This window comes from Bos indicus x Bos taurus, chromosome X, assembly GCF_003369695.1.
Source record: "Bos indicus x Bos taurus breed Angus x Brahman F1 hybrid chromosome X, Bos_hybrid_MaternalHap_v2.0, whole genome shotgun sequence".
NCBI classification, from domain to species: Eukaryota; Metazoa; Chordata; class Mammalia; order Artiodactyla; family Bovidae; genus Bos; species Bos indicus x Bos taurus.
The window spans coordinates 62,436,873-62,451,332 of NC_040105.1; the positions used below are offsets into that span (position 1 = coordinate 62,436,873).

The 14,460-nt window shown below is 51.0% G+C and overlaps 1 protein-coding gene across 3 annotated transcripts in view; it reads left to right on the forward strand.

Annotated features, from left to right (window-relative positions):
- STARD8 (StAR related lipid transfer domain containing 8) overlaps positions 1-14,460 on the forward strand; it is an 82,296-nt gene that overhangs the window by 48,476 nt on the left and 19,360 nt on the right. Inside the window, exon 1 of one of the 3 annotated variants that reach the window (XM_027533962.1) lies at positions 402-574. The exons of 1 other annotated variant lie outside the window; for it this stretch is intronic. The gene's annotated coding sequence lies outside the window, so the exon portion shown is untranslated. Of the gene's footprint in view, positions 1-401; positions 575-14,460 lie in introns of those variants that run through there. One more of the 3 variants, XM_027533965.1, reaches the window with a different exon arrangement.

Below are 14,460 nucleotides of genomic sequence, written 5' to 3' on the forward strand. Positions count from 1 at the left end.
TCTTCCGAACTCCTGGTAAATTATCCTCAGCAAGCAACTGAACCTTCCCGAGTTCATAGTCTAAGTATTTAAATCCCCGACACGAGTGCCAGACACAGAGCTCAATAGATACTAGTTTGCTCGCCAGTAACCCCGCTTGTTCACCCTTAGTTGCTGGCCCTGAGTTTGTACCTTCCCCCAATGCCGCTCCCCCCCCCCCCCCCCCCCCCCCCCCCCCCCCGCCCAGCGGTGTGACCGGAGGTAGAGGCAGAGGCCCAGGGATTGGAAGAACTTGAAGGCAGAGCCCCACCCACCACAATTTGGGCCGCTTTCTGGGGAGTTCGGTGGGCCGGACTGCGCCCTCATTGGTTGAAGGTCCCATAGGTGGGCGGGGCGTCCCCGCCGCCCGACTCGCCGCTGCTCCGTCCCCACCTGCGCCGAATGTGGCTCCGGGTTGACACCAGCTAAGGGGCCGCAGCAGCTGCTCCTCTGGCTGGCACCGTTACCCCCGCCCGACCCCAGGCTCCGCGCGTGCCTCCCGCCCGCTGGTAGCTGCGTCGGGACTCGAACCCACAGCGACGGACGCGGTCTTCAGGTGGGAGTTAGGGCGACGGCCGGAGGAGGTCGGGGCCGGCGAGGCGCCCGGGCTCCCTTGCCTCGCCTCTCCAGCGCGCTCCAGCCCCGCTCTTAGCGTTTCGGCTGCGCGGTGTCCACAGGAGGCGCAAGGGGAGCGAGCCGAACCACTTGAGTCCCCGGGATTTGAGGCCCGAGTCGCCAAAATTGGGGGACTCCCGGAGCCGCTGTCCGCGATTCTCCCGAGAAAGCCCCGCGAGTCGGGTGGTGGAAGGCAGCTGTCCGCGCATTACCCGGGCCTGATTGGAGCCCAGAGCCGAGGCTCTGGGGCTTCGGAGGCGGGCTGAAACTGAGCGGGGTGGCGGGGCTTGGGCTCTGTGGTCGAGTCACGCCGCTTTTCCTCTATTCTCCTTCCTCTTCTGTTGAGCACATTTCCAGGAAGCCCTGGTTGGGCGGCCTGGGCTTTCCCCTCAGGTCACTGCCTTCCCTTCTGAGAAACGCCCGGACTTTCCTGATATTAAGACAGCGGCGGGGATCAAGCGAAATTCTTTGGATAAGTCGCGTCTTTCAGGGCTGCTTTACCCCATGAAGTCCAAGATGGTTTTAGATTAGAGAACCTGTGAGCCAGTTAGTGGAAGCTTTGGGGATTTCCCCATTTAGATAGTATGAGGTTCTCTCCTCCATTTCTGTTCTCCCAAGACTTTTTAAAGTACTGATTTACAACTCAGAAAACCAAAGTTCAGCCACTAATTCATGTGACCTTAGGCGAGTCATGCTACTTCTGTGGGCCAGTGTTTTCAACTGCACCTTGGTTAGTGGGCTGGATTTCAGTATATAAGGGGCCAGTCTCTTCCACCCTGACATCTGGTGACTTGCTGCGTGGGTCCAGGCTCTTAAGCTGGCAGGTAAAGTGTTGTTTCTGAGATGCTTGGGGTGACAGGAGCTATGCAGATGGAGAGCATTGTCGTTATTATGCAGCTAAGCCAGCTGGAAAACTAGTGGTACTGGGAAAGGCAACCACAGTAGTGGGGCCAACCCTGAGCCCTGGGCCCCAGAGGTTGGGCTGGAGGGCCCTGGCTTGTCTCCATCTCACTCAGAGCACCGATGTCGGGGGTCCCTGCAGGAGACGGTGATGAATCACACCAAGGGCTATTTTCAAACCCTGACTCCTACTGTGGATCTGTTCCTGCCCCCACTCTAGGGGTTGATGTCCCCACCCATCATCTGTCTTACTGCTCTGTGAATTTTCCCTTCACTTTCATCTTCCTGGAATAAAAGATCATTCTTATCTGGGGATGAGAGGAGGCAAAACAAGAGTGTAGAGAAGTAGAGGAGATGGCATCTGCAGGTGCTTTCTGGGTGGTTGATGGAGTAACCCAGAAGAGTGTGATGGGAATGATGATTTTGGGGAGTGGGGGGCTCTCACCCGAAGGCTACAGCTACCATATTGCTAGACATTCTGGGCTGGTCCTCATTTTCAGGATTTGACCTTTGTCCAACTATGTTCTGGATTTGAGATTTGGAATTTCTGTGCCTTAAAAGCCAGAAAGTCCCAAAAGGAGGAGAGGGAGTCTATAATGGGGATGCTGTGGCAGATGTCAAGGTTCAGCAGGTGACAGGTTTAACAAAGGCAGGGTGTGCCCTACCTTCTTGGGGAAGGTGAGCCATGGGGTCTCTCACTAGAAGAAGGAGTTGTCTCTGGCTTGAATAGATTAAAGATAACTTTTTCCTGGGCTCCCAGTTTGGGTAGGATCCAGCGTCATGGCCTTTGGGAGGCTGTTATCAGATAAAGTAAAGAGGGGATGTGAAAGATGCAAGGGCTTTAGGATGGAATATGTGAACTCCTCCACCCTGCAACTGTTAACAGAGGAGTTGAGCACAGGGCTGGGCACATAGTTATTGGTGTCAAGTGTTTATTGCAGCTTTATTCATCTGTGACTTGGGGCCTTGGTTTATGTGTGTGTATTAAGGGGGAACAGGTCCTAGTAAATTTGAGTCACTGGACAGGAGGCCCCAGTCTGGGTCCTTGTCACCAATCTGAAGTGCTGTGTGTGTTGAGCCTCCTCCTGCCCAGCCTTCCACTTTGGAATTTGCACACCCCACTGTTGCTGTCCCTGTTTACCCCGACCTTGCTGGAGCTGCAGAACTGAAGGTAAAGTTCCTCAGGAGTCTAGAGTGGTGTCAGGCAAAGAACAGGGGACTGGGAGCAGGACACATGGAGGTTCTAACTCTGCTGTTCCATTCGATCTCTTTTCTTGGTTTCTCCCTGCTTTATCCACTTCAGCAGATTAAATGAGAAGGTCCATGGCTAAGAGCTCGGTAAATTACCAAGTGCTGTATAAATTATTCGTCATTAAGTTCTGGTACTAGTTCTTGTGAAGGACACAGAGTGTAATCCCCACCTTCTGGAAATCTGCCATCTAGTAGATGGGAGTTAGTGGCATGGATACATGACACACCAAGCCTTTACCTTGGTGAGGGCTTTAAAAAATTATTATGAAGAATTTCAAACATACATAAAAGTAGAGATGATCGATGGAGTAAAGTCCCATTAGCCACACATGGCCAATCCTTCCCTATTTATACTTCACTCTCTTGTTATTTTGACATGAATCCCAGACACCTTATCAATTTGTCTATAAATAGTCATATTACATATTATATGTATGAATGCTGCTATTGCTGCTGCTGCTAAGTCGCTTCAGTCATGTCCGACTCTGTGCGACCCCATAGACAGCAGCCCCACAAGGCTCCCCCGTCCCTAGGACTCTCCAGGCAAGAACACTGGAGTGGGTTGCCATTTCCTTCTCCAATACATGAAAGTGAAAAGTGAAAGGGAAGTCACTCAGTCATGTCTGACTCTTAGCGACCCCATGGACTGCAGCCCACCAGGCTCCTCTGTCCATGGGATTTTCCAGGCAAGAGTACTGGAGTGGGGTGCCATTGCCTTCTCCGGTATGAATGATAGAGACTCAAATGATAGATACTGCACCACTATCTCACCTGAAAACAGTTCCTTAATATCATCAAATACTCTAGCAGTTCATATTTCCCGTTGTTGAGGATGTTTTGCCCTGGGAAGACTGACCTGGGCAACAGTGAATTTTGACCGATGGGAAGGTGACTGACAGAGGCAGTGACATTTGAGCTGAACCTTGAAAGAGAGGCCTACAAATGGTCTGAGTTGGAGGGATTATGGAGCCCTAGCCCCCTTGTTTTAAAGTGCCTGCCACTGTCTCTGAGGTTTCAGCTCTGGGGCTTGGGCTCCCAAGGTTGACTTGTGGAGGAATCTTGTGGAAAGTATGTGCATGCCTTAGTTCTGTAGGGGTAAATGAGAGTTCTGACTTTCTTGCTGGCCTCCCTAGTTTCAGGGCCACCCGGGAGCTTGAGGTCGCAGGCCTGGGAGAATTCCTGGGAGGCTTCTCACCTCCTGGCCTTCCCCTGCCCCTGGCCCCCAAGGCCAGTTCCAGTTCAGAGCAAAACAGGATGCATTCAGGATGAGCGTCTTTCCCAGCTTGTCATCTAATCACCATGACCCAGCTTGGAGCTTCCTCTCTCATTCATGATAAAAACCCTCACTGTCTCGCTTTTCCCTCCCACCCCAGTAAGGGTGTGCTGACTTCCTCCGTATCCGGGCCAGCCCTCCTCCACCCCCTTGTGTAGCTGAGGGAGAGTTTCCCTCATCCAGGCCTTGCTACCCCAGAGCCTCCTGCTCTTGGGCTGTCCTTGGGAAAGGAGTGGCTCCTTTTGAGCAACCCAGGGTCCTGCCACCGTGTGGTTAATGATTGAGCCACATAATAACCACCTTGGAAAGTCACCTCTAGGGATGGCCATTAACTAACTCTTTGTCCACCCCAGGCCTTAAAGGGACCCCATTTTAAGCCCTTACCGTCCCCCAAGGGGACATTAATGAACATTCAGGCATGAGAACTTCTGGGGCCAATTAAGCTTCTGCCCCTGTGTTTTCACTTGGGGAAACAGAAGTAGTCATTCACGTTGCTTGAAGGATGCATACGCATCTTGAGTGGTATTATAGAGACAGGCAGGGAGTTGAATTAATAGAAATTCAGATGGACAATGGGGTAAGGTTTTTGTTTGTTTGTTTGGTTTTTTAGGCGTCAGAGTCATAGGGGGTGGGGGTGTTTCAAGGAGCAGTTGAATCCCTGATCTCAATTTGAAAGTCTAAAAGAGCAAGAAATGCCCACTCAAAGGGTTCGCCATTACTGGGGGTGGGGTGGGGCTGTGTGTGTCTGTTTTCAGTCCAGTTGTGGGTCCCTTCACACCAGATTGGGACATAAGACCTGAGGCCTCCATAGTGGAGGAGGAGGCATTCCTCAGAGAGCCTGTATCTTGACAAGCAGTGGGAATTGGGAAGGATCAAGCTAGGACACACGTCCAATATAGATAGCTCTAGACCAGGGGTTCCCAACCTTTAGGCCACAGATCAGGAGCAGTCTGTGGTCTATTAGTAACCGGGCCACACAGCAGGAGGTGAGTGGTGGGTGAGCGAGCAAAGCTTCATCTGTCTTTACAGCTGCTCCCCATCACTCTCCCATCACCCCCAGATGGGCCTGTCTAGTTGCAGGAAAACAATCTCAGGGCTCTCACTGATTCTGTGTTATTGTGAGTCATATAATTATTTCATTATATATCACAATGTAATAATAATGGCAATAAAGTGCACAATAAATGTAATGCACGTGAATCGTCCTGAAACCAACCCCAACCCCCCCCCACCCCCATCCGTGGAAAAATTGTCTTCCACATAACCAGTCCCTGGTGCCAAAAAAGTTGGGCACCACTGCTCTAGACCACAAGTTTTCTGCAGTTTCAGTGAGACAAGAAGGAACCAACATTTAGTGAACCCCATGGGCCTGCGATAGGGTCAGGAAACCTGGCTTCTGGTTGTGCCTCTCTCTAGCTACCTCTCCATGAGTGACTTCAGAAAAGACAATATGCTTTCCCTGGGCCTAGCTTGGGTAGATGACATAGACTTGGTGGTCTCCCAGGCTTCCTTCTAGCCGTGAGACTCTGCGTTCCCAGTCAAGAACGTTTCCTTATCCACAAGGCAAAGGTGAATGGGTTTCAAATTGTACCATGCCTAGTCACTAAATACTCTCGGCTGGCTGGTCAGTTAGGGTTGGCAGGGCCTTGAACTACCACAGCTTGGGTTTTCCTTGAGCGTGGACTTTTGTGCAGTTTGCTCTCTTGCCCCTCCTCATGCTTGTGTCTGCCCCAGGTGGCCACCCTCGACCCATTCAGCCGCAAGTTAATGAGTGACCTGCTCCCTCCCTGTGTAGTACCAGCCCGCAGTGCTCCTGAGATCCCAGGTCTCTGTGGGAACCGGCCAAGGGCCTAACCAGTTCTGGTCACCTTTATGCTTCTCCCGCAATACACTAGAGGTAGGAAGCAGACAGAGCTCAGGAAAGAAAGGCCTTTAGAGGGCACTGGGTCTAACTCTCCTTCAGTAGCTCGGGTTTTTCGCTCCAAGTATTCGAGCAGTTCCTGTCACCCATTTTCAATAAGCAGGAGCACAGTGTTTCAAGGCAGTTGCTTACATCCATGGAATCTCCAAAGTTTTTTTTTTTTTTTTTCTTTCCCCCAATGTTGAGCTGATCTCTGTCTCCCTTTGGCTTTTACCCCTGGGTCCCAGCTCTGCCCCCTGGGACCGCCTAGACCCTATCTGTTCTCTCTGATCTGTGGATGTCTAAGGATAGAACCCGAGTCCCTCTGTGTTTTCCCCAGGCCAAACAGCCTCAGGTCCTCCAAATGTTCCTCAGGGGACCTGGGACCAGTACTTCCCAGCCTCATTACTGGCCTTTGCACATTCTACCATTTGTGGCTCTGGGGAGCCCCTTACTCACCTCCGTTTATTTGTACCCTCAACTTTTCCAGACTTCTCCATTACTTTTTCATGGTGACTCCAGCAGGTTGATTCTGAACCCCAGGAGTCCTGGGTCCAAACACCTCATACAATTCTCTCTGATTTGTTTGTCATTCTGGTCCAGCTAACTCCCATGACTGTGGTGCCCTTGGGAGGGTATGGCCTTCTTCTTGGTGTCCCCACATCTGAGGGCAAGCCTGAGGAGAGGAGGTGCTCACTGGGATGGGCTGACTGCATTGTACTGTGTGGGGGCTGACCATATAGCCTGCTTTTCTGCCACTTGCTTTTGTCTCTTGAGCTGGTGGGGGGTGTAGGAAAGGGATATTTTAAGGAGCATCAAAGCTGGAAATGAGTCTGAGCCACGCCCACAGTGGGTCCTAGAAGTGTGAATCAGATGGGGAGAAGCACCAGCTCAGCCATGCCTCTAGCAGTCAATGATGATGACAGTGATAAGTCCTACCATTTCTTTAAAGTTTCCAAGGGACTTTCAGTTCCATGACCGCATTCTGTTCACAGAGCAACCCAGTCAGATAGACCATGTGATCCCTGCAGCAGGTTCCTGGCTGATCCCCACCTGAGGCCCAGAGAGAGGAAGCACTCAGTCTCCAGGGAGGAAGGATTTGGAACCCATGTCTTCTGACCCTCAGCCTTCCCCGTTTCCCCCAAACCACACCCCAGCAGCCAAGGCTGCTGGGGCTGACTTGGCAGCTTCCCCACTGCAGAGGAACCTCTGCCCAGGCTGTAGTTCTGTTCCCATGGTAGAGGGAGGGACCTCTAGGGGAGGTGCCTGAGGATTTCCTGTCCTTTATCTGGGCTGCAAAGGCAGGCCTGTCTGAGGTGCGAGAGAGGCACTTGCAGCCAACTTTTCTGCTCTAGGTTGAAGTCAAGTCAGGCAGGCAAGGGCAATGAGCTTGGGAAGCACGTTGCCCCAAACATCTGGTCTGAGCAGCCCCCACCTGAGTAGTGTCTTGTAAATGGGACAAACAGAGAGGGTCATGTGGGAAAGGGGCCAGAATGGAGTCAAAGCAAAACACCCCCTGAAGTGTACACAGGATGCCCGGGGCAGGACAGTGTCAGTGTGAGGAGTGGCGACTCTGGTATAATGCAGCACTGGGTGACTTTAGGCAAATTCTGTAACCTCTGTGAGCCTCCAGCCTCTGTCAGCTGTGAGATGAAGGTATGTACTTACCTCAGGGGTTGCTGAATATGAAATCCAATAGTATAAGTAGCACTCTCACTGTTACTGTTGTTTAGTAGTACTTTCTTCCACCTTGTCACTGCTATTTCTCACTAACTTGGAGACATGCTATACTCAAACCTGCCACCTCTCGGGCCTAAGTCTGGACTTTTCTGTCATTTCAGATTCTGCCTCCTCCTGAAAAGCTCTTCCTGACTGTGCCTGCCTCCAGGGCTCCCTTCCTCGGGCTCCTTTAGTGACATTTATCACTCTGAAAGAGACTTAGTAACAATGGTAACACCAAGAACAATAGGGAATTCTTCTCAATTCTTGACACATTTGAATTTACTTAGCTCCCATGACAATTCAGTAAGGTGGGTACTGCTATAATCACCCCCATGTTATGTATGAAGAAACTGAATCAGGGAGAGGTTAAAAGAACTTCCCCAAGGTCATGCGGCTCGAGGGTGATGGAGCTGGGATCAGGACACAGGCAGTCTGAGTCCACCACCCACATCCTTAGCGACTGTGTCATGCTTTCCCCTTCCCTTTCCCAGATGCCTGCCTGGGAGGCAAGAGCTAAATCTCGAGTCTCCCACCCCTGCCTGACTGCTCCCCACACCCACCAGCAATCACCGAGTCCTGTACATACAGTCCCCAGGTCCTTGCATGTTCCAGACCCCCAGGGTTGACAGATGAAGAGGAGAGAAAACACTGAGGGCTGGGTATCTAAAGCAGAGCTGCGCTGAGGTGGGGGCGGGTGTGCAGGAGGGAGTGGGGATTGTTCTGATGGCAGCAGGCCTGCCTGATTAGCACTTTCCTGCACTGAGGGTGGAGAGCAGGCTGCTAGGTGGCATTAGGAGAAGAGACATTTTAGTGAGCTATCTTCACAACCAGGTTGTATTATTTAGAAGGTGTGGTTGGTTAGGGGCACGTGCGTAGCTGGCTGGATTCACTTTTGTGAGCCCTGCAGCTGGCCTGGCACATGCTAAATTGGGTATGTATGTGAGGGGCTTTTGTCTAGATGCTCTAGTCCTCCCTCCAGTGTTCCCACCTCAGGGCTCTCGGGTGCTGCGAGCTTACTTCCCTCAGGTTTTACCAGCTGCCAGCTCCGTTACTTTCGAGCTCATTCTGTTACTTGCCTCCAAATGAGCTCCAGGGGGTGCTTCAAGGACAGTCCATCTTAGCCTCTGCCTCCCTGAGAAGGAGGGCCTAGTACCAGCTCTTGCCAGGTACTCTAGGAGAGTTCAATGTTCAGTTTTCAGACCTTGGTGCCTACCATAGGGCCCAGTGCAGAGTAGGTGCTCAGGTAATATTGGTTGAATAAATACGCAACCAAGGGGGAGTGGATTTGGAGGGGAGAGCCTGGGGATGCTGACGTGAGAACAGATCAACAGGAGGGCTGTGGGCATTTACTCAGTTTCTTGGTTTCATCTGTAGTCCAATAGAAACCATTTGACCTTTCAGGGGAGCCTGGCATGCTGCAGTCCATGGGGCCACAAAGAGTTGGACATGACTGAGCAACTGAACTGAACTGACGTTTCATAGCCTTAGTTTCTCTTTTGTCCAGCAGGCCAGCCTTGGACAAGGCTGTTGTGGAGACCAAAGAGATACAGCATGATCAGGTGCTTCTCTACTACTGGGAACTTACTTCAAGTTAATGGTTCATACTGCAGAAAAACTGGTATATGTTTTTTTATGTCTGTGGCCTAGAAGATTTCTCCTATTAATGAGGATTCTAATGTAGTGCTCTGACTCTGGAGCCAGACTGCCTCAGTGTGGATCTTGGACCACCACTTCTTCACTGATGACCTTGGGAAATTACTCTGTAGCTGTGGGCCTCAGTTTTCTCATTGATCAAATAGAGATATTATCAGAGCACTAACCTCACAGGGTTGTTATGAAGGCTCAATAACATAAATCATATAAAAAGTACCTAATCTAATACCTGGGACAATAATGATGACTTGTTGCCCTTTGGCTGCTATGATTATTATCTCATTTTATATTTGCAAATACCTCATTTTGTCAGTACTATGATTGTAATGCTACTTGACAGATGAGGATACTGTGGCATAGAGAAATAAAGTCTTATCCAGTATGATCTATATAAAGTCCTTAGCTCAGGGTCTGGCACATAGTAAGTAAATATTAGTGTCTATCATGAATTATTCTTAATACACAACATAATTACATTCAGTATCCTAAAAATTGTTATCAATAATGATCACAGCCAGAGCTGAGAAGTAGCAGAGCTAAGACTAAAAGTCAGGTCTTCAGATCACTAGCTTGTTACTCTTCCCACTCACCGTACTGCAGAACCTGTATGCTCTGGAGTCCTAACACGGCCATCAGGCCACTCTTTGGGGTTTTCCTTCCCTTCACCTCACCATGGCCTGAGCATTCCTATCATCACCCCTGTCCCCACCTTCTCCTTTGAACTCCTTGTCCCAGCCCTCCCTTTGGCCACTGCTGGGCTCCAAGGCAGGCTTGTGTCTGTTGGCTTCCAGAGGAGAGCAGACCTGGCCTGAGGAGGCTACTTCTCTCAGGCCTATATCTTTTCTGTCAGAGACAATTTTCTCTAGATCTCAGGGTGGGGCCAAGCTCCTTCAAGGCATTTCCTGCCCAGAAGTTTATATTTGGCCTCAGCAAGAGGAAAGGGAAGTTGGGTTTAGGAAGGGGGGTTGGGATGTAGAAGTGGTGGTACAGGGTCAAAACAGGTGAGCACCAACATTTTGCAGAACAGGAAAGGGAAGCAGAAGATGGTGGATGTCCCTTCTCTTAAGTAAGTTTGCGTGCTCACAGGAGCTTGGGATGGGAGAGCTAAGTGCTCCATGAGGCAGAATGCCTCCACCCTCATCCAGAGTTTATCTTCTATTCTCACACCTTTGGTCCTTGGTTCCTGAATGTATGGTTTCTGCCCTGGGGCAAGGTGGGTTGCCAGTCAGCCAGTCTGCTGAGTTGCAGATGCGTGCTCAGTTCTGTGGAGAAGGCAATGGCACCCCACTCCAGTACTCTTGCCTGGAAAATCACATGGGCAGAGGAGCCTGGTAGGCTGCAGTCCACAGGGTCGCTAGGAGTTGGACACGACTGAGCGACTTCACTTTCACTTTTCACTTTCATGCATTGGAGAAGGAAATGGCAACCTACTCCAGTGTTCTTGCCTGGAGAATCCCAGGGACGGGGGAGCCTGGTGGACTGCCGTCTATGGGGTCGCACAGAGTCAGACACGACTGAAGTGACTTAGCAGCAGCAGCAGCTCAGTTCTGTGTCCCCACTGTGGAGATGCCAGAGGAGGGGGTGAAGTCGAAGGTCTGCACGATGTTTAGTTGGGAAACAGGACTTCCTATCTAGATGTTGCCAGAACATGCAGTAGCCTACACCACATAGCACTGGGGAGACTGAGATACAAAGGACCCAATTGCTGGAGCTCCAGTGGAATGGGGGAAACAGATACATGCTGTCGAGAAGGTAATGGAAATATTCGGGGGGGGGGCACTTAATTTAACTGGGTGTTAGGGGGTTGGTGAGAGATCAGGGAATGAAGTCTTCATGGGATAGGGTGTCTGACCTTCATCATGATAAATAATAGGAATTTGCAGCTTCAAGTCAGGCCGGGTCTTGAGTGTGGAGGTGGAAATCAGTTTGATGTCTGCCCCAGCTGTGGGCAGTGGGGAGCCCATTAGGTTGCAGACTAGGAGAGTGGCCAGGTCAGAGCTGGGCTCTTTGGAGAAGAAGCTGGCAGGATGACCTGTTGAAAGGACAGCCTGGAGGCTGGGAACTTGCAGGGCGGAAATAATCCAGGCATGAGAACCTGGAGCACGATTGGGCATGGGAAATCGTGACTGTTGGATGGAAAAATGGATAGAATTTGGTGGCTAAATACATGAGCAGAGAGAGGACAGACCAGCCTGACTAGAGGTTTAAGCCTTAATGTTTGGTGCCTTTGGAGGCCAGAAATCAGGAGAGCTGAATTGGAAGGGAAAGATGGGTTTGTTCTTGGTCCCTATTGAGGGTTCTTTCTTGAGTCTCCCAGAAGAGAGCATGCAAGAGGAGGCTCCCCTCTCTACCAATCACACATACTTCTGTTCTGGGTCTAAATTTTGGTGAGTGGCCATTGAAAGATAGGGAAACTGCCACTTAGATGGAGGTACTGGCTTGCCCAAGGTCATCTGACAGGTTCCTAGTGGAGCTAAGATCAGAATGTAGTTCTCCTGACTTTGGATCCAGTACCCTGTTCACCCATACCACAGTGGAGGGCAGTTCCATCTGCCCCATACCAGTTAGGCTGGTATCTCTTGCCTCCAGGCTGGGAACTGGAAGTGATGGAGTAGCACGTGAATTATTAAAACACCTGTCTTTCCTTGTCTCCCATGACCTTGTCAGAGCACCTGGGATGATCCGGATAGGGGACAGGATCCCCTGAGGGCAAGAAAGCTAATGGAGCCTCTGTGGCAGAGCAGGTGACAGCTTTGACCTTCACTTTCACAAGGAAGCCCTGTGCCAGGCAAAATGTCAGCTGTCTGCTTTGGCTCTGCTGCATCAAGTGCTTGCCTAGGAGACCACAGACCGGGCCGCCTCTGGACCCAAATTCTCAAGCAGCCCCAGCAGGCCAGAAGTCTGGCTTAGCCACAGGGCCCTCATGGCCCTCCTCCACTTATGGCTGCATACTGCAGCTTGGGCTACAGCTTTGTGTATGTGTGTGGAGACAGAGCACAGTTGGAAGTTCCTTATATCACTTCCATATTTATAAAAACTCCAAAAATAAGAACTGTCACCTCCCCTGGCTGATGCTGAAAGGGGTCCACAGTGTCCAGAGATAAGGGACCTACAGTGAACATTGCATTCATTCTTCACCTCACTTCTCAGGACATCCCCAAGGTGGGCTGGGGCTGCCTGGAGGTGCTTGAGGCCCCCAGGTAAGGTGGAAGGAAGCTGCTGTTCCTGGTCTCTTACACTTCAGGTCTGGAGTCAAGCTTTCTTTTATTATGGGAGGTGTCCTGTGCATTATAGGATGTTTAGTAGCATCCCTGACCTCTACTCGGTAGATACTAGCAGCATCCTTCCCCAGTTGTGATGACCAAAAATGTCTCCCAACATTGCCCAAGGTCTCCTGTGGTAGTGATGGGTGGGGGGGTTAAATTGTCTCTGGTTGAGAATCCTTGTGGCCTCATGGCCATGGCATGGACATGGAGTGTTAGAGAAGGAGGGCCACACCTGTGAACCTGCCACTGGCCAGCAAGTAGATTTTGTGGCTTCATTTTGTTGCCACCCAGTCCCACAGTAGCTCTAGCTGAGACCAGGGCTCACATCCGAACAGGTGCAGCAGGGGCCCCGAGTTCTGCCCAGCCACCAGAGGCCAGTCAGTGTCTAGCACTATCAAGCTCGGCCACTTGACATCAGCAGTCCTTGCTGCGGCACCCCTCCTGCAACGGTTGGAATGTGGGATAAGAGTTATTTTGGTCTCAGTCTCCCTTTCCCCCTCCCCTGGAAGAACCTAGTTAGAGTTGTGATTCCAGCTAAGAGCAGGAGAGACAACCAGTACACCTGACCTCCCAGTAGACAGAGCATGGTAGACCCCGGCATGTCCGCTGCAAGGTCAGGAGGGGAAGTCTTGACAGTCCCGGCATCCATGACAACTCTTAGTCTTGGCCCTTGTGAAGGCCCTTCTCCATCAGTCTCCCAGACAGAGAGGTGCATATCTGGGTGGTCACCTGTTGCAGCACCTTTGCCAGGGTCAGAACAAATCCCACAGACCCCTTTGTGCAAATTCAAATGAAGTACTGCCTCGGGGCTGAGTGGACACATTTCTCGTGGCCAAGGCCCCTTAGTGTAATCTTATGGGAGAGTGGAAGGAGCAGGTCACAAGCACTTGGGGTCAGCTGAGATCCGAGCCCTCTGCTGGAAGGCCAACACCTCCTCAAGTGAGGTCCCTCTCTAGGAATAGGGGTGGGCAGAAGAACTGAGAGCTGCATCAACCAAGAGAAATGATCTGAGAAGCTCTTTGCTAGGACTTGGCATTTCCCACGTGCAACAGCAAGACGAGTGGTCAGTGGCCCCTCTGCCTACCTTGGCGACCAGCTTGGCCTCACAGAGTCCACCCTGGAAACTTGAGTTGTCACATAGATACCTGGGACCTTGGGTTGTCACATAGACAGCAGCCTCCCAGGGCTTTCTTCACCCCTCTGAACATTGGCTCTTTCCCCTAGGCTCACTGGAGGTGGGAGACACCATGCTGAAACAAACCTTGTTTTGGAGATACCCATCCTGCGTTCACCCTGGAGAAGGAAATGGCAACCCACTCCAGTGTTCTTGCCTGGAGAATGTCATGGACAAAGGAACCTGGTGGGCTGCAGTCTATGTGGTCACAAAGAATCTGACATGACTGACTGACTATCACTCATCCTGCATTGAGGGCCACGGGGGAGATGCCCTTCCAAATAGGCAGCTAAGTAAGAGAAACGAAACCAAGTTTGTTGAAAGCTGCCTCGTGGAATAAGTCAGCTAACTGAATAAATTGCCTTCACAGACACCTGCAGATGTCTATCACATGCATTCACATCACTGTTCGTTGGCCCCAAAGAGAGCATGAGCCAGTGATAAGAACAGGCCTGAGTGTAGCCTCTGGATAGAATCTTTCTGAAGACCTATGCTGTGGCTTTTTTTACCAGGTTATGTCTGTTTTGGGCAGCGGTTCTCGATCCTGGGTGTGCTTTCAAATCACCTGGAGAGCTCTCAAAAACAAAACAAAACTAATTATATCTCCAGAGAGTCTGATTTAATTGGTCATGATTTAATTGGGCCTCGGGCACTGGCATTTTCAAGTTCCCCAGATTATAATATGTAG